The sequence below is a fragment of the Branchiostoma lanceolatum genome, chromosome 9, assembly GCF_035083965.1.
Source record: "Branchiostoma lanceolatum isolate klBraLanc5 chromosome 9, klBraLanc5.hap2, whole genome shotgun sequence".
In the NCBI taxonomy this organism is placed as follows: domain Eukaryota; kingdom Metazoa; phylum Chordata; class Leptocardii; order Amphioxiformes; family Branchiostomatidae; genus Branchiostoma; species Branchiostoma lanceolatum.
Window position 1 is genome coordinate 15,595,127 of NC_089730.1, and position 24,994 is coordinate 15,620,120.

General features: G+C 38.5%; 1 protein-coding gene across 2 annotated transcripts in view; it reads left to right on the plus strand.

Moving 5' to 3' along the window:
* The window catches only part of LOC136442494 (leucine-rich repeat-containing protein 4-like), a 145,115-nt gene that overhangs the window by 23,798 nt on the left and 96,323 nt on the right, over positions 1-24,994 (plus strand). For both annotated transcript variants that reach the window (XM_066439381.1, XM_066439382.1), the window contains exons 2-3: positions 18,440-18,507; positions 18,652-18,804. The gene's annotated coding sequence lies outside the window, so the exon portion shown is untranslated. The remainder of the gene's footprint in view (positions 1-18,439; positions 18,508-18,651; positions 18,805-24,994) is intronic.

Sequence of the window (24,994 nt, forward strand, 5' to 3'; positions counted from 1 at the left end):
TCATTCCTGCTGATGTATGGGTAACGGTACATGGTTCTGATTATGGTAGTGCTGACTCGTCTACCGAGTAAAATTGGAACATTTTCTAAACTACAATGCACGTTGGAAATGGTCTATCAGCAAAAGAAAATGAATAGGCCACTCACCGGATTGAAATTATAGGATAACATTGAAAGTAATATACACCCGATTCCCTATTACTTAGACAAAAAGTCTTTTATCTACACTTGGCACAAACAAGTTAGGAAGTTCTAATTTTGATTTATCGTATCTTCGTTATTACTTTTTCAATTACATGGTCTTTTGTACAATTGGAAAACTTGATACCACATTCGTATTGATCCAACAATGCGTATTAAAAAGTCTAACACCAAAGCGGACTACGCGAGTACGTCATAAATCGAAAATACAGACATTTCCTCATCAATAGTGTCTGCAGACGTTTGCAGGGGGATTTCGATACTTTTTTGGCGACATCAGTCATGATGATCATTACACAAAAGCGTGATTATAACAAACCAGGTATTGTTTTTGGAAATGAAGGAAAATTTACAAGCTTATAAGTCATATAACACATTTTGTTTATCGTTATGGACATGGGACACATATTCCTGAAGGATTTATGTACTATTCTTTTGCAACCTGTTTACATAAGTACCGCTGGTGCTCAGCCCATGGTTGTACGATTGTTATGCATTTTAAAAAAGTATTTAAGTATTTATTTGCGGGGATATTATCGACCAAAATCAAGTTTCCGAACTTTTAGTGCCAGGCCAGGTTCTATCTAATATCTTTGACGTTGAAAAAAGAAAATACGATTAATATATTCTCCTTTTACATGTTAACAAGGAATGACGGTTAATGTTATCATGTGAATAAAAGTGTGGCCAACAAAACTATAAAGAGTTCTGTTATTTGATTGAATCTTTTTTAGATAAAGATAACTAATTGTTTTCTGCTCTGAGGTAATCTGGTATTAGGTGATTCATACATATGAAAGTATGATTAACGTTAGACGTCATAAATCGGTGTTTTCTGGCTTTTGGAAATGGCTTTTACTGAAGGACACAGTAATAAATTGAGAAAGAGTGACTATCATACCTAAAGCTTTCACGCAAAGAAAGTGAAACTAAGTGCATTCAGTTTTATAGCCAATAATTTGAATTGATGAATGTAATGAAATGACGTGTGCAACTATCTAATCGGCAATATTTCTTTGTCGGACATAGTGTGAGTGTAATGTTTTTCAAATGACCAGCCACAGACAGAATCATATTTAGGTATCCTAATAACAACTGCATTTAACCAAGCGCTAGAGGGCTTAGAGGGAATCAACAAGTAAATTAAGAAAAATGTAATTAGCCAGCCTTTTACGTGATTCCATTTGCAAGTAATGATTGGTAGTTTCTTATCAGACCACTCTATCAGGTATATGAAAGTGCCATTTCAAGCAGCAATGCATTTAGTTCAGATAAAAAAACATTTCTGAAATAAAGCATTTCAGTGACCGCCACAGTTGACCTCCGGGAGAAGGTTACGTCTCATAAACATAGATTCTCGTTGCGTTGAGAGGCTAAAGCCCCAATCGTTATCAATTTTCAGAATACCCACTAGCAGTATGTGAAATTGGCCGAGCTCCACATGCCACCTTGTTCTTTACAGCTACAGCCTGTCAGATGCCATTTAAATGTTTTTCTGCTACGTTATCTTCAACACTCGTTAAGCAAAAGAGGAGATATTCTCTCTGTATACTGTAAGTGACATGACTCAAATATTCTGCTGATTTCACGTTTGAATGTTTGCTTTCCATGATCTTCCATTGTTAAAGATTTTAATCAGATAGATCTAAGTTGAAGAGGTAGATACTGCATGAAGCCTAAACGCCTCTATGACTTTATAGGTAATGGTAAAGGCCGCTGAAAAATGATATTGAGCACCACCAATTTATTTATAGATACTAAAAAGACAGCAGGCCAATACCCTTAGTAAAATCCAACGTTATCAGCTGATGTTGGTGTGCGATTACAAAAACATAGACTTATTTTTAGAAACACAGTCTGCCGATAATGGCTATCAAGAGCGGTCACTGGAATATTCATAGTCAACATATCCATTACAGCAACTCCTCATTTGTGAAAAAGGCTATCATCACAGACCGTATCATATGTCCTGTAAGAGACCCTACTTAACATTGAAATAACGTGCTGCTGTAATGTAAATGAATAGGGTACAATGGTGTATTGCAATAAGAGGTGATCAATACTTACCGATTTATTCTGTTTGAATGCTTGTGGGTTCGTATTTTGTTAAAGAGGCTCTAGGCTGATACAATCTAGGCAACATATTCCATCTAGGTCGATCATATACGGTCGCTCATTTAATGGTGAAGCACACAACCATGCTGGACTGTTCGCGCAATGGCTACATGTATAATAGTTCAAAGGTAGTCGTATTTCTTTCTCCAACGTATAACCTGAAATGAATGGTTGGGATACAATGTTTGCAGCAAGGGAGATACCACTTAGACATGTGAAACTTATTTAGAATATTGCAGTGTAGTGACACGAATAAGACAGGCACGGATTGTGATAAGAACTGACATAACCTTTGAAACTTTCTAAGCGAAAGTACTTTATTAAAGTTGATGCAACAACGAGATATTACAACATAAATGCTAGCGGAAGGACTATATCATGAAGGCGTACGTCAATTAAGTCTCATGATATTATAGTTCGTTCAGAGTGGAAAGAAGGAACCTAATATCAAGATAGTACAAAACTGGATAAAGTGCATGAAACGTTCTTAAATTGCAAGATGATAGCGTCAAGCAGAATATCAATTCAAAATGTTACGCCAAGCAAGGCATGAGTTTTCCCCGTTAATTCCAAAATCTCATAAATTCCTTACTTTTATAAGAAAAATTTGTGCTTATGTCGTATGTATCTCTTTTGCAGACGACAAAGAAACGTCGATGGACTTTAAATGTATGGTCTTTGAAATGATGCTTCTTTGAGTAGATGTGTGGACAAAATATGAACGTGGGATCGACCGCACACCAAGAAGAGGTATAAGTGGAAAGGTTTTGATAAGATCTACTTGAAATGTGCTTTTTCCGCTGACATTGATTTTTGAAAACATATTCAACATAGAAAGTAATGCTGAAGAACAACGTCATAGTCAGTGAGATTTTTTATACCGTATTCAGCATTAAGAATCAGCTCATTTGTTACTATCATACACCCTGGGTGATGATTTCAGGATCTTTGACAGCTCATATAGCTCAAAAAAGTACAGTCAATATGCTACATAGAAGTCTGGGCACAACCCCAATTCAAAATTCGCCTACCTCACGTATTAAAAGAAGGAGATGAATCTTTCTTTGTCACAGAGTATGAGCGTCATCATATTTCATCCGCTTCACAGTGTTTTGAATATGACCCTTGCTCCTGTTGGCGTATGGATCTAACATTCTGGTACATATCAAAGAAAGACCGCGGTAAATCACTAAGTTTCTGATTTTAATCAGTTGTAGTCGGTTTCTTTCGTGCCACAATGTTTTGAGCAATCTTGCATAAGTGAAAATCATCTCCTTGCTATGCCAAACATCTATGAATAATAATTTCTTTAGAATATGCTTTATATTTGCCTTACATAGTTTTATAAAAGAAAAAATGTCGAAACATATCTCGAAAACTAAAACATGGCCGTTGATATGTGCCTTACGAATTGGAACCTTTGCGGCCAGGAGATCTTAATATTGCTGCCAGACATGTCTGTCATTACATCCTAACAACAATACAACCGATTGTTTTTCAAAATTATCATAATTTTACAAAGGTATCTAGTTAAAGTATTTTACTAAGGCACAGTAAATTTACCCTCTTTTGTTCTACTACCGCAGTTTTAACTTTAACGAACGTCTTGTATGATGTTGTATGCAACACAGCTGGGATTTTCTTGAAATGGCGGATGAATTCATGGCGGGAAACAAGCCTTTTTCATCCACCAAGTAATATTTGTTTTTGAACGGCGGGTGCCAGTGTCAATCAATCACTATCAACAACTAAGTAAGCCAATATAATACGCCTTTATGAATTGATACCTTCCCTTTTACATGGCTTGTTTTGTACCGCTCAGGTACCTAACAGTTTACCAGCTCGGAACTGATTTATACGAAATTCAGCTAGCTAGTGACCTTATCACGATTTCTGCCGATATCAACAGAAAAGATAATGGCAGTTAGGTAGTTATAAACTTTTGTTATACGGGTAGATCATCGTTAAAAGGGGAGCCGAATCTAATATCTAGCCTCATTTCCACCAGGTCGATAAGCTGTCCTGCTTACGACGATCCAGTCCTGGATCGATGTCAATCATTGGTGGCTCGCTGGACATTCTTGACCCAGTTCTTTTACTAATTGCTATTGGAGAAAGCTTTTGAAATTTACGACTTCCTTCAAAGCTGCATCAGCAGCAAAAGATTAATCTCTCCTCCAGGAACAGGGAATTTGCCTGCGTGTTTTCTTTGAAGTAAACGCGTGTCGAATACTTAATTACTGCTGACAATCTGCTTGCTGCCAAGACTCTTTTAAAATGAGTGATGAATGCAAGATTTTCCGAGTCACAGAAAAGGGTAATCGTCAACAAATAGGCGGTGTCTTCTAATCACTCTAGTCAAAGGGATGCTACAGAAGTTCACGAAAGTTCACTTCCTGTCAATAACATAGAGTTTCCCCGATCAATTCGAATGCCCTCTCCCAAGTTGATTGGAGGTCGTCAGAAAATTTGACCGGGATACAGTCAAGCATACATAAATTGTAACAATTAGAATTCACAGAGTAAATATTCATTGTGTACGTGAAAGTATTACCAAGGTTAACCTTCAGATTTGTCTCATTCTGTTGGAGTTCAACGATTCAGGTTGTTGGTTGTCCAACATTTCGATGGTGCGCACATCCGTGAGCACTAGCATACCTTACAACAATTAACATACTGAGTTTTGGAGTATGGCATACTGATCGTCTACAAAACACATATGAGTTGTGGAACAAGACGTTCCTTGAAAAGCAGTACTTATCGAAGACAGTATGAGGTAACTTCTATGTTCCGCCATGTAGGCAGCTACAAATGATTGATGGTTTGGTTCAGAAAAGGTAGATTAGCCATCCGAACTATCTGTTCACGTTTCATGCGGAATGAAAAATAAATGAGGCGTTTTCGTGTAATACATTGTATATGCTGCATTGCATTGATGCGTAGAGTTTCGAAAGATTGCTGGTAAAGTATGTGTGAACTTGACGGTGATGATGATGAACTTCAGGAGGTACTCGCATCCATCCGCCGACAGTTTTCTTTAGTTTACTTCATTGAACGGTGCATGTTTTTTTTGTGGCTTTTGGATAGTAACTCTTTCCCGGGCAAACCGACAAGTTCACAAATGCCTAGATTAGGTAGAAAATCCAAGATAGGCTGTTGGTTATCCTCAACGAAGCTGGGGCACCGCAATAGGTATGGTTTAAAACATTTTCTCACGTGTGGAGCGTCTCATGGAAGTTTTTTATTTTTATTTGTACACGCCTTTGAATCTCCGCCAGCTGTAGCTGCAAGTTACCAGTTGGAACTGAGGCACACCAAGGTACGTACAAAGCTGTCAATGACGGCGTAAATGCCCCGGTAAGTATAGCGACGAGTATGTACGAAATCTTACCTACATCTGGATTATCTAAAGAACGTCCAAACGTTCAACATCTATTTTTTCGGGACATCGATATCATATCAGACTTAGTCACCAAACCGTTTTGTATCTGTTGCAATAACACTTGAAAACGCACGTCCGTGTGTTTGCAAAGGTTTACGATAATTCACAGTGATAAACTGGTCCATACCCCCTTGCCATTAGGATGAGTACATTAAGCGGGTTCCAGCTACTGCACGGGCGGCCCATTACTCGTAGCGATGCATAAACACCATGTACGTCGAACATGCTACAAAATTACTACCATTATCTTAAGTACGACTTGGATTACTGCTCTTTGCCAAAGGCTTCTTGTGTTTAGAAACCCATGTGGTGTACCTAGCTTCCGTGCTGTGCCCCATCTAGCAATCAGGTGGGCGTGGTGCGCTTCCATGCTGCAGGTCCAACCGCTACACTCTGTAGCAAAACTAATAAGGTCGCTGAACTGTGCTTGAATGCCTACACTGCACAAAATTCGATCTTCAAGCATACCTTTTAAGTATGCGGAAAGTCCCATTTTCAAATCAAAGAAGAAACAGAAGCTTTACGTATGCTTTAAGGTATGTCGATAGATCGAATTTTATATATTGCTAGATAATCGTTATAAATGTTCTCGTAACACAATATGGGCCTTCTATTCGTTCGATATGGTGTTCGACAGGATCGGTCGATTCCTTTCTAGCAAAAATTTCCCCCAATCCCCATTGCTATCGATCAGACGGAAACAAGCTGCCTAAGATAGCAAATGCACGGTTAAATAGTTGCATTTCTGATATTGCTTTGTATACGTATAGTGTAGCTTTTATCGTAAAGAAAATATTGTAGGATGTTTTACTTACATGCCAATAGTATCAACCTTTGAAATGTTCAGATATCGGTGTTGGTATATACATATATGTATATACGCATATCGCACCAGATTTCGAGTTTCCGGTCCCTCCAGTCAACTTCAGATTGAATCCCGACCCAATCGCGATATCGATAAAGTTTTTGTGCCATCATACATCTTGTAAACGGTACTAGGCTCTACATTCTGACAAACTTACACAGAGAACGTTAGAGCAAGCAGGAGTATGCTAAGGCGTGTACTTAAAGCATGATAGCCTACCAACTGTCCAATCTATGTACTTTGATAATAATGGGCGCATTTGATGATGTTTAAAGTTTCTAACTTAAAGGTATGCTTTTGCAAAGAGAAAACATTGATAAACAAACAATTAGCATCATTCTGTCACATGGGCCCAAACCATCATCTTTACCTTAGTCTTTTCAAGTGATGGGATGCTTGTGACTTTCCTTTAAAATTCATTTCATGTCCAGAGTTGGAGTTCAGTAGCCTTGGATCCGCTTGAGCATAATAGTCATTATGGTACTCGCTGGACAACATGCTTGCTCACAGGTAATTACAGGATGATGCCCTCTGCTTCTTATCACACTGCATTAGTTAGAGGAGCAACGGGCCAGAACCTGTCAAGGCACTCGGGACTCTGCTTGAAAGTTTGCTTATATTCTTTTGATACGACAGCAGTGATAAGAAAATGGGTCTAGTCGCTTAGTAAAATCAAGTTACTAAGTCATATTTGGTGGATTTATTACAAAATGTTATATAATAAGAATTAAAGGCGTAAGAAGAATCAAGGAATTATGCATAGTATTACACAGGTTATTGTTAATCTATATGTCTGCTGTGATCTTTTTATTTCAAATTACATCAAACATGCGAGAGTATCCAGCAATTGTGCAAAAAGCGAAAAAAAAACCTGATTTTTGTGAAGTTCACTGTAACTGCTAAAGTAGTAGTTTTGGATAACAAGACAGATTGACGGGTATCTTTAATTTACTTGCATGAATGATGATATCTGCATAGACAAAGTATTAATCTAATATTCCCGTCCTACCACTCAATTGATGAAGTGACGTTGACCGTTGAATATTGGTTTAGTAGGCCATTTATCATGTCTGATTTAATCATCGTAATAACTTCCACTGACGTACAGAAGGCGTATGGACATTAGTCATCGTCAAAGCTACATGAAATATGCTTTTGGATATTACTTTCAATCGGCTTTCTTACTCTGCAGCTGAGGATAGCATCTACCTAAGTTTTTTGTCGTGTTTGGAAGTATCTATAGGTACTATAAGCCTTTATCAAACGCATTTGTGAAATCCATGTGATTGTGAAGTCATGGGGGGGGGGGGGCGTACCCATTTGTAAATGGAATATGAACAAATGTATTACAAGATTTATGGCAGATAAAATCCGAACTACTGTAGTTGCTATTGAAATCATCTTTATATGACAATGCTCTATCATTGTAGGAGAACTGGTTTGCGTTGGTAAGAATAAAATAGCGTGTCAAAACTTTGAAACGCAATTATGCTTCGAAGTAAAATATTGGCTCTCATCTTCACAGTTGAGCTCGGCAATAAAACGATGACAGTGATGCGGAAAACACCATCAATCCCAACAATCCTTGATGTTTATTCCAAGTTGCTCAGGGGATTAGTGTGTCTAATTTTCGATTCATTTCACGTGCTGGTATGAAGCCATCGGAAAGGAAGAAAAATAAGAATCATGTCTTATCAATGTCTAGTATTGAAAAATCAATTTTTCTTATGCATTTCTTGTGAATACACTATATTAAATGAACCCGTCTCAACCAAAGTTTTTACATCACAAAGAGACTAGAAAAAGCCGTAACTATGTATTAGAGTAGTTTTAGAACCTATGTTTTAGATTAGTATTAGAAGTCCTGTCAGTGTCCTAAGTTTATAATTTTGTACTTTTATATCTGTATGCCTGCACTTACCTCGATAGGGCCGGGCATGGCTGTATGCTCAAGTCTATCTTTAATTCATAATATGTGTTCGTCTGTCGTCTAAAAAAACATTTTACCGGATGTATTTGATATCCAATGTTTGTAGACAGTTTAGTAGTACCGAAGGCAATTCTTATACATATCGCTGTTAGATATGCGTCTCTTGACTTTGGAATTAGATTCATATTTTCCATTCATTGTAACAAAGTACTGGTAGCATGCTGCTTGATGCCTCAACTTGAATATCATGCTTGCATTTTTGCATCCTAGGCACATGCACACTTTATATTATAATATACACTGGTAAGAGACTCTATAGCATCATTTGAATGACTTCGTTTGTACCAGAGGCAGCGTCGATGAATAGAAGGAAGCTTATGTCTGTTTTATTGCTCTTATGGGGTATTATATTCTGAAGACTCCGTAATAATTTCGAACAATTAAGCTATAAAAAGTAAGCTATGAATTTATGGCCGGCTTAGTCGGTGACAATTCCTTAACCACGCATGAGAGAACAGACAATCCTTGCTGTTTCCCAAACAATAATAAAAATAAATTGTACATGAGAGAGAAAATCCTAAGAATCTAATGCACAAAAAATAATTAAGCAATGAACCACGAATTCTTATAGAGTAAAAAAAAGTATGTGAATGAAATACAAAAATGAAGTATAGAAATAAAGTTTGTAAAGTATGAAAATAAAATATAAAAATCAATTATATAAATAAAGTATATAGATAAAGTATTGTTCATAAATCAAAAAAAGCCAAAAAAACAACTGTCAAACAAAGCCCGTAAAGCCATATACAGCTTCAAATGTCTAACTCGCTCATCAGTTTCGCCCGATAGTTTACTGAGGATTTTTTGACTCATGTGTCAAACCCATCCTATTATATGGATGTGAAATTTGGGGTACCGAGAGACTGAACGACACGTCACCGATTGAAATTACACATAACCGTTTTTGCAAAAACATTCTTGGTGTTTCCAGGAACAGTAGTAATATAGCAAGTAGATCCGAATTAGGTAGACTCCCTCTGGACATTGAAATTTCTGTCCGTCTCATTAAGTACTGGTTACGCTTGACGCAATTGGACATCGCTACGCACCCATTGCAGAGAGACGCACTCCTATTTCAGCATAGCTCTGTTGCACATACTAATAGCCGTAGAAAAACATTGTTACAGCGAGTTAAAGAAATCCTTGATTGTAGCGGTTACTCATATCTCTTATACTCTGATAGCTCACTCTGTGACCCCAAATATGTATGTACTCTGATAAGGAACAGAATTTCTGATATGTATATCCAGACATTCCTTCATAATCTAAGTGCCGATACAGGTAAACTGAGATTTTATAAAACTTGTAAATCTGTATACACTAGGGAGAGGTACCTAGAACTTGCTGATTTTGAGTCGCGCTCGGCCATCAGCAAATTAAGAATTAGTGCTCACTCCCTAGAAGTAGAGAGAGGACGATATAAGAGTTTACCAGTGTGCCAAAGAATTTGTAAATACTGTACGTCCAAGGCGGTGGAAGACGAAACACATTTTATTTCCAAGTGTATATTTAACAGTGACGAAAGAACCGAATTATTTAAACAAGTTATCACGAAATATCCCCACTTTTGCACATTCACGGATGAACAAAAAGCTACCTTTCTCTTGAAATCACAGAACCCACAAATACTACAAAAAGTGGGACTTTTCGTCTTCCACTGCTTCCAAAAAAGAAGTCAAACCCAGCTAATTTAGATATAGCCAACAATTGTATATAGTACCAGTAACCTATTGTTACAGCAAAGTCAGACACAGTTTACTGACGCATGTATGTTTTTCCTATGTTTTGATCATGTATTTGCAATTAGCCCACGGGCATGAACTTGCAATAAACTTCTTACATAAAACAGAAAATTCTGAAAATAAATATACTGCACAAAGAAATTGCAAGCCTTGCAAGCCAACGGCTCAATACACAAAAAATGGGAGATAGCTGAAATACAGAGAAAACGTCATAAGAACTAAAAGAAAGAAAACTTCCATATTCCTTTCTGTGAATGATTTATGGAAATAAACTTTATTTTGGATCTTAAGTTTTCTTTTCTTGCCGTCTGTTGTAATTGATGTTACACATATTTTCTTTAACGGTATCTAATATTGCATTAAGGCCTACAAGATATCTATCATATTAATTAACTTTCAATGAGGTATAGTTTCCTTTGTTTTTCCAAAGGAAATGTTGTTCGCGCTACGCCTATCTACGATTTTCAGCGGGGATAAGTCTTACAACCGGTAAGTCATTCTGTCAATAATGACAATTTAAAAATCGGTGCAATATTGTTCACGACACTCTAAGGTGAAATATTATCTGATAGATGGCGCCCATGGTACCACGTGGGCCGCCAACGTATGTCTCCAGACAGTTTACAAATGAATTTAAATTACCCAGGACTCCCACCCCTATCAACGTTGTTCCATCTGTTATCCCTGTCAGGACAACATGAACTGTCGTAATGCATTTCACGAGCTAGCAATCCGTCTGATAGATTACCACGGATTTTTTGCTTTATGCAGTAAATGTTTTGAAAAAAATTCATGTTATCATTTTTTGGAAATAATTTTCTCCATATGTACAGATAGAACAAGTAGTTATCACTAGTACCTTTGCCAAGAAGGTTATCTTTTCCGGATCGTCCGTGTGTCTGTCTGTAACCAAGATAACTTGAGAATGGATTGTCTTGATATGTCTTGATGCGACCTCGAAATTAATAGATTTTCGGCCCCCAAGTACTGCAGCGGAAATGCAGCTGGTTTTGATATGTCGTGTTTTAGACATGCTATGGTCACGATTGTTGACCGGTACATGGCTCTTGTGTTCGGGAAGAACTGGCACAAGTTTCGGCTCTTTAGTTTTATAAAGAAAAACACTCTAGCGTAAAATAGTACGACCCCAAACGGGCAAGCTACATAAAATCTGCAGCATATATCACAGAATTTGACATGAAATAGATTTAGCAGACAAGAGAAACTGTGGTCCATGGTGTGGAGGTGTACCAGTCTTATTTGGACTTTCAAGCAGACGCCTTTCACTAATCAAGACTTTAATTACGGGCGAGAGCAGTTGACGTTTTTCCACTTCGAAGATCGAAGTGTTTCCTTGAAAAAACGTGCTTTGCATGACGCAGGCACCAGTTTGCGGGAAGGTCAATCTACAAACTATGAAAAAGAATGTACTATGAACCTAGAAGTAACTAAGTAAGCAAGTAAGCTACCCTGTTGAAGCATAATAAATTAGACAGCTACTTGACTAATTCGTCATTTCCTTACTCAATGAGGTCATGACAAAAACAAAACGTATTCAATACCATTGCATTCATGAATTAAGCGTTAATTTGCAATTAACGTGGGTCTTACATAACGTTGGACTGTAGCAGCTCCATTTAGAGCTAACCTAATGAACTCGTTTAGCAATTAAGGTGCTGGCTAGGGGGAATACATGGGGAACGTGTTATTAAGGTTCCATAATTACTTTTTATCAAATAAAATTGCGATTATGAATTCATATAGCAGATTGCATTGTAGCCTTGAACTTTTTACTTCGTGATCACCCGATGAGTATGAAGCTAGTATATTCCCCACATTGCATTCAGTACTAGTATGATGTCTCCTTTCTAAACATTTTGAGCCACTTTTGTTGCAAGGTCGTTTGATTGAACGACTTCTAAGGAGTTTTTGAGTCAACGAAGGAGGCAGACATGAGTCGGGACATAATTTAATCACTAAGTCTAAGATAAACCGTTATTTATAAACGGATGATTCTTTTGGATTTTGAGATCAAGCGTTCCCACTGCTAAGTGTATGTTTTATCAATGTTAACGTTCCGAGAAATTAGAGATTAGAATGAAGCTTGCATCTGACGCCATCACAGCTTTCCATTAGGTTTGCTAAGTCTTTAAGTTACATTTAAGGCGAATATTGTATAAAACAAAGTAAGATCTGACGCCCTGGCGTTATCTCCACCAATACAGCTGGTCCCCTGCCTATTGTCTCGATGGTATGTTATATCTAAACGGCTAGCTGTTTTGAGATCGGATTACTATTTTCAGTAAAAGATAACACGTACTGGTAGTTGCCGTATAGACTCGACAAAAGTGCATGGTGGAACACGACTTTACGTACTATACTTTGAAACCATCTGCATGTTTTGAGTTTTTTTCTAGTGAAAAATTAATGGTTTGTTTTGTGACTAGCATACTCTTTCTCAAGTATGGTACTGCTATAGCAAGATTTCATTACTTTCTGTTCCAAGACATTGCCTTTCACTAGCTCAAATCAAATTTTGACTATTCTCTACGTCTATTATCATCTTCTTCAACCGCAAATTTGATTTATGGCAAAATTTTGGTATTTTTAGAGACCCATACAAACAAACATGGGCTTATGAGGATTTTGGTACTAATATACTAGTAAGACGCTACAAAGCTGTACTAATAGATTCATTATTCCATGTATTAAAGCGATTACGTCATGTTCCACATCATTTAACTAAGTTACTGAACGTTTTCTTGGCCATATATCAAGTGGAGCATTTAATAGGCTCAGTAAAAAATCTGAAGGCTTTATGGAAACTATACCGTGTAATAGGACAGTAATGGCGGATTCCGACGGGAGTTTTAAGGATTCGGGAAAAGATATCGTCGGTGACTACAACAAAAGTTGTGGTTCAAGTTGCTAACCTAAGAAGAATCCAAATGAAGAGCTAAATGGTAATGAATAAGGACAGGTCCGCGAATTCATCACACGGGTATGTAGTAAAGCAGACCTTTTATCTTTAAGATATGAATATCTTCCGTGACTGTAGCTATATGATGCATTGGAATCTATCAACCTTGCTTAGGGCTAGGAATAACACGAGCGGGAACCTTATTCCCGGGCGATTGGAAATAAATAGCTTGTGGCGGTAACCCAGCTGGGATCTAGCTTCCGCCTACATCCTCCACGACTTTAAAATTACGTATTGATCGGTGTTTTGGCATTCAACCTCGGGACGTATTGTCTGGAAAGAAGACGTTTACAGCGGAACTTTGAACCATGACAAAATCACCTTCATGGCAATGTTTTCTGCAACATTGAACGGGTTGTTACGTGCAGAATGACTACCAACAACAAGCTTTGAACTTGAATAGAGACGTTTTGTCTGGAAGGAATACTTTACAGGAAACTTTGAGAGAGCATGACAAAATCACCTTCATGGCAATGTTCTCTAAATCATTGAACGGTTTTGGTCTGAAAATATATGAAGCATGACTACACTAATAACCAAAATGCTTTGGTTCGAGCTTAAATAGAGACGTTTTGTCTGTAAAGAAGACTTTTACGGTGAACGTTGAGAAAGTATGACAAAATCACCTTCATGGCAATGTTATCTGAACCGTTAAATGGTTTTGGTCTGCAAACATAAGAACCATGACTACACTTAAAACAGAAAACTATAGTTTGAACTTAAATAGAGACGTTTTGTCTGGTAGGTAGACTTTTACGGTGAACTTTGAGAAAGTATGACAAAATCACCTTCATGGCAATGTTCTTGGAATCACTGAACGGTTTTTGTTCTGCACACATATGCAGCATGACTACTTACAGAAAAAAACTTTGCTTGGAGCTTACCTAAAGATGTTTTCAAAAGCTATTTTGCAAATATTTGTTCTAACATAACTGCGGCTTCATGAAACCATTTAACTTGCTCTTGATAACGCTGCATGTCAAAGAGTTAATTTCTATCGCAAAGGATGCTATAGCAGATACTTACTTCTAATGGTGTACTGTCAAAAACAGTATACTCAAACTGATATGACGGCCATATCTCATAAGATTGTGATTTGTGGGACTTTATGGTTGACAGCAAGACGCTCTAATACTAATGCACAGGAAATATGTTGAAAATGCCAAATCGATGATTATCGCAGAAAAGGGATATTTCGTATACTCATCACATATTTTACAGATTACAGAAGGAAACATGATGAAAACGATCGTGCTACATAATATAACAATTTTTGTAAATCTTGATATAGTTGATTCATTACACAGCTTCTTGTACATTGATGTATGATGCTGCACAGGAATGCACACATGTACAATGGTCAAGAAAACTATCGAATAATCAACTAGAGTTCCTCGAACACATTATCTTCGCCAAATAATCAAGGCTTATCATGGATAGTGATTCATATTTACACGCTTTGATATCACCCCCTGAAAATTTGATCATACACCATGTGCTGTTTGTAAGTTTTGAGGGGGGGGGATAGGGTTAAAAATCATTTGGTGGTACAGGACTAGTGTACAATGTAAGTGTCTTGTGTGCTGATATATGTTAAAACTGGCCGTGAAAAAAATGAGTATGTTGAAATTATGGGCCTTCAAAGGTTTGAAATTGCAGTGTCGTAAGTTGAATGTGACGATGAAATGGTGCAGTCAATATATATGAATCAGAATAGAATACTAGTAAATCTTTATTCCATGTCATAGACATTTTGAAAGACATAGTAAATGTGACTTAACCGTACCTAGCAGTGGTGCAGTTCTGGAGCAATGTACTCTCTATTGAAAGCAGAGCCGTGTTTTTGACATGTTTATAGGTGTTTTGTCGGGCTTTCTATTTTGTCCCCTTTTCGTTATGTCGCCAACGTGCTTTGGACAAACATGCCTAAACTAAACATGTGAAAAAACGGCCGGACCCACACCTCTACTTGGAGAGCAGTGCTGTGCTCTATTTGTTTATTTGACCTACTTTCCCAGGCCATCTGTTTGTAAGACCTGTTTTCGGGGAAACCGTCACATGTTTCAGGGTCCCAATATGAAATACATCAAACTTTCCTTACTAATGATGCCAATTATATCCTGATTCGCCTAATTAGTCGTTTATTATGTAAAGCACCATCTGAGCTATCTGAATACCAAACGTCACGACGATCTGTCGACCCCTTCTCAAGTTATTCATGTCCGAAGGTCAAAACAAAAACATCCACTGCAGTTCCAAACAAGACGCTAGGGGGCCCAAACTTTCACAACTTACTTCCTATAGCATGAACTATCTACCACACAAAAATCATGACCATAGCACTTTCAGAAAATATTCCCCAAAATGTTGAAGCTCCGCTGCAGTACCTTAAGTACCCGCTAGAAGGCCCATTATCGAACTTGACCTTCCTTTCTGTAAACCCTACCCATCCACTAAATATCATACAGATCCATCGACAGCTTCTTGAGTTATGCTGGCGACATACAAATACAGATCCGCACAAAGCCCGCTGCAGCACCAACGAAAAATGCCAGGGGAACCATTTTTGAACTTGACCTCCGTTTTTACAACATCTTCATACCTGCAAAAAATTATGAAGATCCATCAACGTTTCCGTCACTTTTTTTGCCTACATACAAACACACAAAAATTCAAAGTCCGCTGCAGTACTGTTAAAAAACGCAAGGGGAACCATTTTCGAACTTGACCTTCCTTGGCACAACCACTACACACCTACCAAAAATCATAAAGATTCATCGAAGCTTTCTTGAGTTATGCTCCTGACATACATACAGACCCACCTAACAGATTTTTCAACCGAAAACATAATCTTCCCCGAGTACAAGTACTCGGCGAAGATAATGACGTACCATTTCTTGTAGATGTAAAGACAAGCTAAAAGGAAGACGTATTTTTGTGCGTCATGTCTAGCTTTCACCACGGATACGATACCTTACGCCAGGTAAAATTATAGTAAAATCTATTCCAAGTAAAAGGTCTATAACTCTTGTAGTCTTATGTTGGTTCAAACGATTAGGTTTAATGTGGTACCAGGCAATTCAGTCGCAACTTACCCGGCCTGAAAAACTCCATCAGACACGTTTTTGTCCATTACGCTAAATACACCTTTGCCTCTCAACATCAATGTCGTGCTTTTTCATCCGTTTCCGTAATTACCTTTCCCCCTCATCTGTGGCAATAGGTTCTGTTTTTGCGCTTTATCGTAAGAGAAAATAACGATCTTGATCGACCATCACGTTGCCAATATTGCAGAGTATGCCTGTATAGCGAGTCATGTACTTGTTATATGTGGTACGCCTCTTAAAGTCATCTTTCCACTTGACGACGAACACTGAGCTACCGTACAGCGACAAAAATTGGATTTGTGTTTCCCCTGATTTCATAAATGGAACATGATGTAACTGACAATAAAAATGTATTTTCCAGAAGACCAGAAACACACAAAACGTTAAGAAATAGTTCTTTATCTTTGAAATTCATTGAGCGAGCTGTGTAATATTTGTTCACTCAGCGGTTGCAGCCTCTTAAGGAAAATGGGTGAAAGCCAGTAGTTGGAGCAAAACTAATAGGGAAAAAAACTTCCAAGATAATGAATGCGCCTAGCTACACCAAAGATGGAAGATACGCCCCTATTCTATATATATCTAAGGAATGCATGGATGATTGATCAAAATCAAAAGGTTTGCTATCGACCATAACAAGTAAGATCGAATGCCGGTGCCTAAAGGTAATTTTAGAATGCTATGCTGTCCTGAATATAGGAAAAGTTATGATGGCTGCGAGTAAGGTGAATATATATACATATATATATATACCTTACTGGCAGACGTATTGTTGTATGAATGTATAAGAAGGCTATATACGAGTCATATTCGTTGGCAGAAAAATAATAAGACTCATCCTAATTTTTTTTTCAAAATTCATCTAATATATGCCTGAAGACTTTCGCTTTCACTTAATAATAAATGTCAACAGTATTAATTTCCCATTATTTACCACTTAATCATTTGGGTAATTTTTCTATTGATTATTGATTATTTTGTACGTGATTTAGCACCTAGTATTAATTGTTAGTCGAACTCTCCTCTACTAGAACTACCTTCATCAGTCATGGAGATTCCTTCCTTCAGATCGATATATAAAAACTGCACGAACAGTGGGATTTACCAATAGTGTTTAAATGACAGGATAGTCTAGTAATTTACCAGACTTACCAGGCACGTACTACCATTGGCGAATCGTACTCTGAGTGAGTAATGATATTCCAAAGTTTTCTCTTAAAACCTTACAGGCAAATTAAAGCAAGCTGCTAATGGCAAAATCACTTCCCCCGGACCCCGCCCCCCCGAAGAAAAATATCACCAGAAACTCGAAGGCATACACTTTCAAAACAGAACATTTATATACTGGATAATCTGCTGAATTTGCGCACATTCGTAAACCATGCGTTAAGGCACGCTTTCGTAAAAACAAAACTTTACACATGAGGCGTCCTTAAAAGTCGGATTTCGTGCAGTCTTCCATCTGCGCATCATTTTCCCTAATTTATTAGTGTAGTGCTACGAGAGTGGCGTCTAATATTGTGTCGTTCTCGCAATTGTACTCGTTTAAATAACTCCTCTTTATCACTGGAAATGTACTTCTTAGCTATGTAAAGCTTTAGCACATCCACCCAAAAGGGCATCTTCTAGACGTGTTGCTTTTTATCATACAATCCAATATCCATGTGGAGCTCATATAAATTACACTACAACGTAACGTAGCATCTCATGCATTAGGAGGAAATTTTCATATTGGGATTTCATGAAATTTGCTGTATTTTTTTATACGAGTTAGGAACACGCATATGTGATATTTCATTTCTAGATGGTAAAAGATGCAATCAGTCTTGATTATTGCCTCGATGAGTTAATGTATGTCCACATTCTCATTACTGTTGCTCATAGTTCATATCGTACTTAAAAGCATTAAGAAAATTGCGAGTACTTATCTACCTGCCTCAATTTCAATTAACGATCTTGAAAACTTGCTATGCGCTCATTCTGCTGCTTTGTATTCCGCAGGGAGCCCAAAATGGTTCAGGATTATCTGCATAATCACGCTGTGGGAGTCTAGGGAGACGATAGATAAGGTAGGAAAGCCTTTTTCTTATTTCGTGCCAATGGCACTTAAGCGGGGAAGACGTATTCTTTGGAATGGCTATTGGACGTTTTATTATGTAACCTTTAGAATGACAGATAGCACATTTATCGGGACATCCTACATACCATTCCAGAAGTGACAATACCATCCGGGAAGGAAGAGGGGTGCTAGAATTATCCCCGGCTGTGTTCAGGTGAAGGATGCGCCGGTACATCTGCAGGGCAAGGACAGTAACGTATGTGGTGTCGACAGCTCTCTGTTGGAGGAGTGTCGTTTGACTACCCCGGTGAGTAGCTAACGCCTACTTTCGTATTTACGTTATCTTGTTTTGTTTTGTTTGTAAATGGAGTAATTTATGCATGAAAGGGGTGGACAACTCCGCTTGTGGTGTGACAGCCACGGATGTCTATAAAGTTCCGTACTCAACACATTGACCAGGTCCTATGCGACCTTTCTGTTGTCAGGAAAAGCGTAAAACAGGTCAGGTCAGATTAGAAGGCGGAAGGGTCAATCAAACTTTAATCACCTGTCTAATCTTTCAATTCCATGGAGGTGCTGATCTTCAATACTAAAGAGCGAAGTGGCACCCGGTAAAAATTGATGGCTGATCTGAGCTATGCAGACCACGCTGGTCGGCGAAATGACCCTTGCCATTGAATTCTCTAGGCTAAAATTGGACGACATATTTCCTACCTCCTGGTCAATTTCTCACTTCCACCCACTTCATTTGGCGATGGAAAACATCCCTAAGGCAGTAATTCATGTAGTAAGACGACCAAGATAGCGAATTATCGATGAACTTTGATTTCCTAACTACAGAATGTGTTTTGATAATCATTGCCAGGCAAAGCATGGGTGTTTAATTCTTCTGACTGATTGCTTTCCAGATAAGTGATTCGGCCGTTCAAACGTATACCACATTCCTAGTACTAACTTTATATATTGGAATATTACAATCATCAATAGATTTTTTTTTACATTCAACTGTAGGTAATAGTAGATTCATGTTATCGGTAAGGCCCCCATTCCACTAGACGGCGATCGTCCTGCGCTCTCGCTGCTACTTATAGTCTAAAGGTATGGATGAAAGGACAGCAGAAAACACAAAATCATAAGAATATTAGTCTATTATGTATGAAATTCATTGAGCGATCTAGATCTGTAAGATTTTAGGTCGCGGCGAGGCCTTTGTCCAAGTGGAATGAGGGTATGAATACAGCATGGTTGCCATTTACGATCAGACTCCAATAGCATTACGGAAAGAGCTCTGACATGCAGAAACCTAAAGCACCGGCAACGACGTCTGCTGCAGTGTCTTTATACTATTAGACTTATGTACTTCATGCTGGTGTAAATCATCTCTGGGAGTAGATTCTCCATTTGGTTTACGACGTGGACCTTAATATATCAAGGATAAATCAGAGACCGCAATCAACCATTAGGATTAGAAACTTAGGGGCGGTGTCTCATAGTCCTCGCCAATCGATTAACGAGCTCGAGCCTTTGCCTCTGACAACTTTGACAAATCTCAGAACACAGCTAGCTGTTCAAGATGTGAAAACGCAATAATTGATGAAGTATGAATGGCTTGTAGCGCGAGGTAAAATTATCCAGATCGTCCTTCAATATCGAATTGTAGCATTTGTTTTTTTATGAGGCCCTGGCCTACGATGCAGATGTATATGTACACAGGTTTATGAACTGTACCCGCAGCACTTGATGATAAATTACACATGCTTATCTACTTACCATTACCTGGCAATAGCAAAGCCCGTCGAGAAGTGATCGTTCAAGCAATTTTGTTTGATCCGTGTCTATAAAAGAACTGGGTCGGAGAAGAAAGGATCTCTGCAGTTAGGCAATAGAATATGTCGGCTGATCAATATATAAATAGAACGAAAATTGCTTTGCTTGAGACTGCACGGGTCGTTTATGTCGACGACAACAAATAAGATTAACAATTGCATGAGGCTATTACAACTTTACTACGTTGTAAAACAAGTTTCCTAATCTAATATGCACGGCACAGTTACTCTAATAAGATTATCATCCTGCAAGGGGTGCGTGGGCTACCTGCAGCTTGCTATCAGCTGTACCGTTAACCAGGCAGTAGTCCGGTAGACCTAGATGCGGGTTACTAACCGATTTGTCATTGGTTACAGGGTCGTAGTCTTTTCCCCGTAAATTGCCTACCCTTAAGCTAGAGGTTAAACGAAGTCATCCCTTCTCATCAGACTAGACCGTAATGTATTAAATGCATTACAAGTAAACAGGTCAAATCAGGCCATTATGACTTCAGCTAGCAGTGTCCATTTAGTAGACTGGCGGGTTATGAGAGGTGACGTGCTTCCATCTGGAAATATGGAATCCACCTATTTTGCTATTTTGAAGAAGGAGACATGTCTTAAAAAGCCACAGGCGAATCAGCAGAATGAATTGTTTCATCACTTCCAAAGGACGCCGGGCAACTCGATTGTACATGTGTTGAGCGAATTGCATAGTAAAATAAACTACCCCACTTTTCCGTTCAAGAAAAGCTATTATGTCCTCAATGATCAATTCCATACGTCAGGGGTACAAAGGCTTCTGCCGAAGGATTCTGAAGATGCCGTGATGTAGGTTTCATGGACGGTGCTGTGGTGGCTCATCGTTTGTATAGCTGATCGACTTTGAAGGAAAAGCTCCTGCTTTGACAAAGGGCATAATTACGACGTAAGGGAATCAATTAGGTCATCTTTGCCGGTCATATTGCTATATGCTTGTTGAGCTACAGCCTAGTCTCCACTACACCCGGAAAGGCCGATTATTGAAGGGCAGGATCGCTGCATTCGTACATCAGCAAGAGAACTTTATTGTGCGACAATTGTAAAAATATAATACAATGCATGTCAACTTGTGCAAACACCGCAGTTGAACTATTTCTAAAAATCACAATTGTAAAGAACTGAATCCACTTTATGAATAACAAGAAAGACAATCTTACTATACATGCTAATACTCTAGCACATTATATTGAAAATAGTATGCTGTGCCAGGAATGTATAACATTGTCTCGTGCATTTTTGCATATTTAGGTAGATTTGTCTCCATACGTTGGGTAGATATATAAACATGGCATGATGATATAATATTGAATAACTTTGCATGTGGTAAAACTGTATCGGTTTTCATGCACACTGTAACGTAACAAATTTTGTCGGTTTATCATAAGTTGGACAATCCATTATAAAGTGGAATTCGTTCTTAATATCATTATGGTATGTTGGACACAGTCTCTCACATCAGACCCATGTAGCGTACGAAAACATAGACTGTGGGAAAAGCATTGGCTGAGCCTCGCCTATAGCATGGTAGCTACATAGATGGCCTGGGGGAGAGATTTGTTTTAGTACCCTCTGGATGTGCACCAGGTGTCCCCTAATCCTTTAAGTAGATTACACCATCAAGATTAAGGTACCAAAGTGGACTGCATATAAATCTAAACAGCGGAGGTTGACTAAAGGTGGGCTTTTATGTTCTAGCGGGTAGCTTAAAGCGAGTGGCTGACTTCCCTCCTAAGTGACAACAGCACCGAAGTGCTTCCGGAATTCCACAAAAATAGAAACCCACTCTAACATGGTTGCAGTGCGCTATCTTTTAGGACCAGTTGGCATCATTGTTTTCAGCCAGAGACTGTTGTGGAAATAACTAATGGTTGTTCCAGGAAGGTATGAAAGCCAGAGGGCAATATTCATTACAATGCTAACTTATTTTGACCAGCATGAACCAGAGAGACCACCAATACCTCGCACTTACTTGTCTTGTAATAAGGATATGAAAGAGTTAGGAAGATGTGGTCAACCTACGTGTACATACATACACCGTGTGTAAATGTATCATTTCACTCAGACACTCTAAACGGTCTGTCTCATTGAACTAGCCCAACCTTCATCATAACATAGTTGGCTTCCGATAAACCTTTATCTATTGCTAGCATATACGGGCTGCAGGGCCTACTCAGGTAAACTATCCCCTTGCCACTGACATAGCAGTTATTCTTGGCCTTTTTATTACTAGCAGGAAATGAGACGATCTATTGCTCGTGACAGGGACCTTCAACGACGGTCATCTCACTTCATCATGGATGAAAGTGATGAAAACCTCGTGTTCTGTCCTTAAGGGCAGCTAGAAACCATGCATACATGGGAATCTTAGCTGTCCTGCTAAAGTGCTAATACACCAACGCCAGATATCTAGAAAGAAAACATCACGTTAGCTACTTAGGTGACGTTGATGCAGGTTAGACATCCAAATGACAGTTATTCAAGTAACTGGATACAATTTAATTATTTTATCTTAACTGTCTATTGCAGTATCTATGTGACCTTTTGTTACCTTTTAAAAATTGGAACTACATCCCCTCTGCTAGCTGATAACCTGTCTGTAATATGTATATATATATATATATATATAAAGTCAAACTTAAAGAGAATCTGCAGCATTGTAAACGGGGTATGTAACTTGAAAATGGGCACATCATACTACATGCGTAAGAAGCAAAATGGGAAGCTTTAGGGTCGCCAAACGTAATAGTACCCCCCCAGCTATACATCAAGAGCATATCAGCAGCCCTACAGGAGTTCCTAAAGTAGACTTAGAAAAGTGGGACACTGCCTTAATGGTCGTATTGGGTGGGTGACATTAGCTCTGATCACAAAATTATTCCCCCGGAAGCTGATGACATTTTCCCCTTCTTTCGTGTTCCTCAGCTTCATATACAAAAGCGAGACAACGTTTTACATTACTGACGCAGTATACTATTATCAGCACAATGTTCTAGAGTTACATGCATAGTTAGATTGCCTTTATTGTTATTCATAAATTAGATAAATTCCTTTTAAAATAATGTTTGATTTTACTATGAGCAATAGTTCAACTGCCATGTATATACAAATTGCCATACATCGCACCTGTTACAAAGGCCGCGCAATAAAGTTCTTTTTTTTCTGAAATAAGAATTTGTGAAACATCTAATACTGGATCAACATTTTTAGTAAATCGATTAACTCATTACATCATGAATGTATGTCTTAAAAAAATCGTCTGGTATGTAAACGAAATTAACAAATGCAGTATTTACGGTTCAGTGCGCAAAACTGTCAATGATGGGGCCACGCTAAAATTACCCATAGTACAGGCAATTTCAGGATGTCAATCCTGTCCAAGGCAATTTGACGGTGCACACGTCCCGAAAGGGATATCCATCGTGATGGGAAAGTTTCAAGAGATTTGGAGAAATAACCTTTGACTTTAATAATACTGTCTTATACATTTGAGGTGATGGGCTAGTAACAAGCTGTGGTGATATGAGTCAGGCCTTAGGCTAATGGCAGGATCATCCTGTCAGTAGTAGAAAAATTTGCACTGCTGACAGGATCATAATTTTTCTACTGCTGACAGGATGATCCTGTCAGTAGTGCAGATTTTTCAACTGCTGACAGGGTTTTCCTTTTTTTTCAAAGAATTGTTGGCATATGCTACTGTACCAACGGACATTGGTGTTTTACTGGATGTTTCACAATTTTAATTGTGTTCATCTGGGCGTAAACCGATGCATGGGACGTATTTAGGAAGGTTATAGTGGTGGTTCGTGTCTAATGTCCTGTTAACCGCCAAATTTCAACACCTCAGGATAATCCTGTCAGTAGTGCAGATTTTTCCACTGCTGACAGGATCCTCCTGTCAGCAGTGCAATTTTTTCTACTGCTGACAGGATCATCCTGTCAGTAGCCACTTCCATGAGTCAGGGGATGATTAGAACTGTGCAACATCGAACAAGCCTGCTTACTGTATGTCGACCTTTACAAGCAGCAAAAGGGCAACGCATGCAATACTTAACACACCTTCATGGTTGGATAAAGCCTTTATCATTGGACTTCCGAGCCCTATAAAGCTGTCTAAGAAAAGCAAACAGTCGATATTGTCATTCACAGTTGCGTAACGTTCACTGATGCATAAGTTCATGATACATCATAACTTGGTATACCAATAGCTCACGGTAGATGACTATATTTTACGTCACACGACGTTTTGCGGCATCACGGCGCTTTCATATCATAGCAAGCATCATTAGATCTCTTATGTAATTCTAGCGGAGTCCGTGAGCTGGGCAGGGTGGTCGCGCCCGGAGAGTGGACCTTTTGAATGTTGCAAAACCTTGATATTAGCGAGTGTTTCTTTATACATAGAGCAGAACAAGACGGACTACATCTTGCAATCGGTAAGTGTTTAACATAAGCTCTTTCATGCTTTTGGGGTCCTCAACAGCATTGCACCGCACATGTGGGTGCTAAGGATCGTATGTTCTTGTACACAAAAGCAGTAGGGAATCTAAGGGTTCTTAAACACGCGGATTCGTCCGAAATAGCAGGAGTTGGCAACTGCTAAAAGCGTCTAATCTAAATAGTCTGATAATGTGTATGCACGATGTCAAGTAG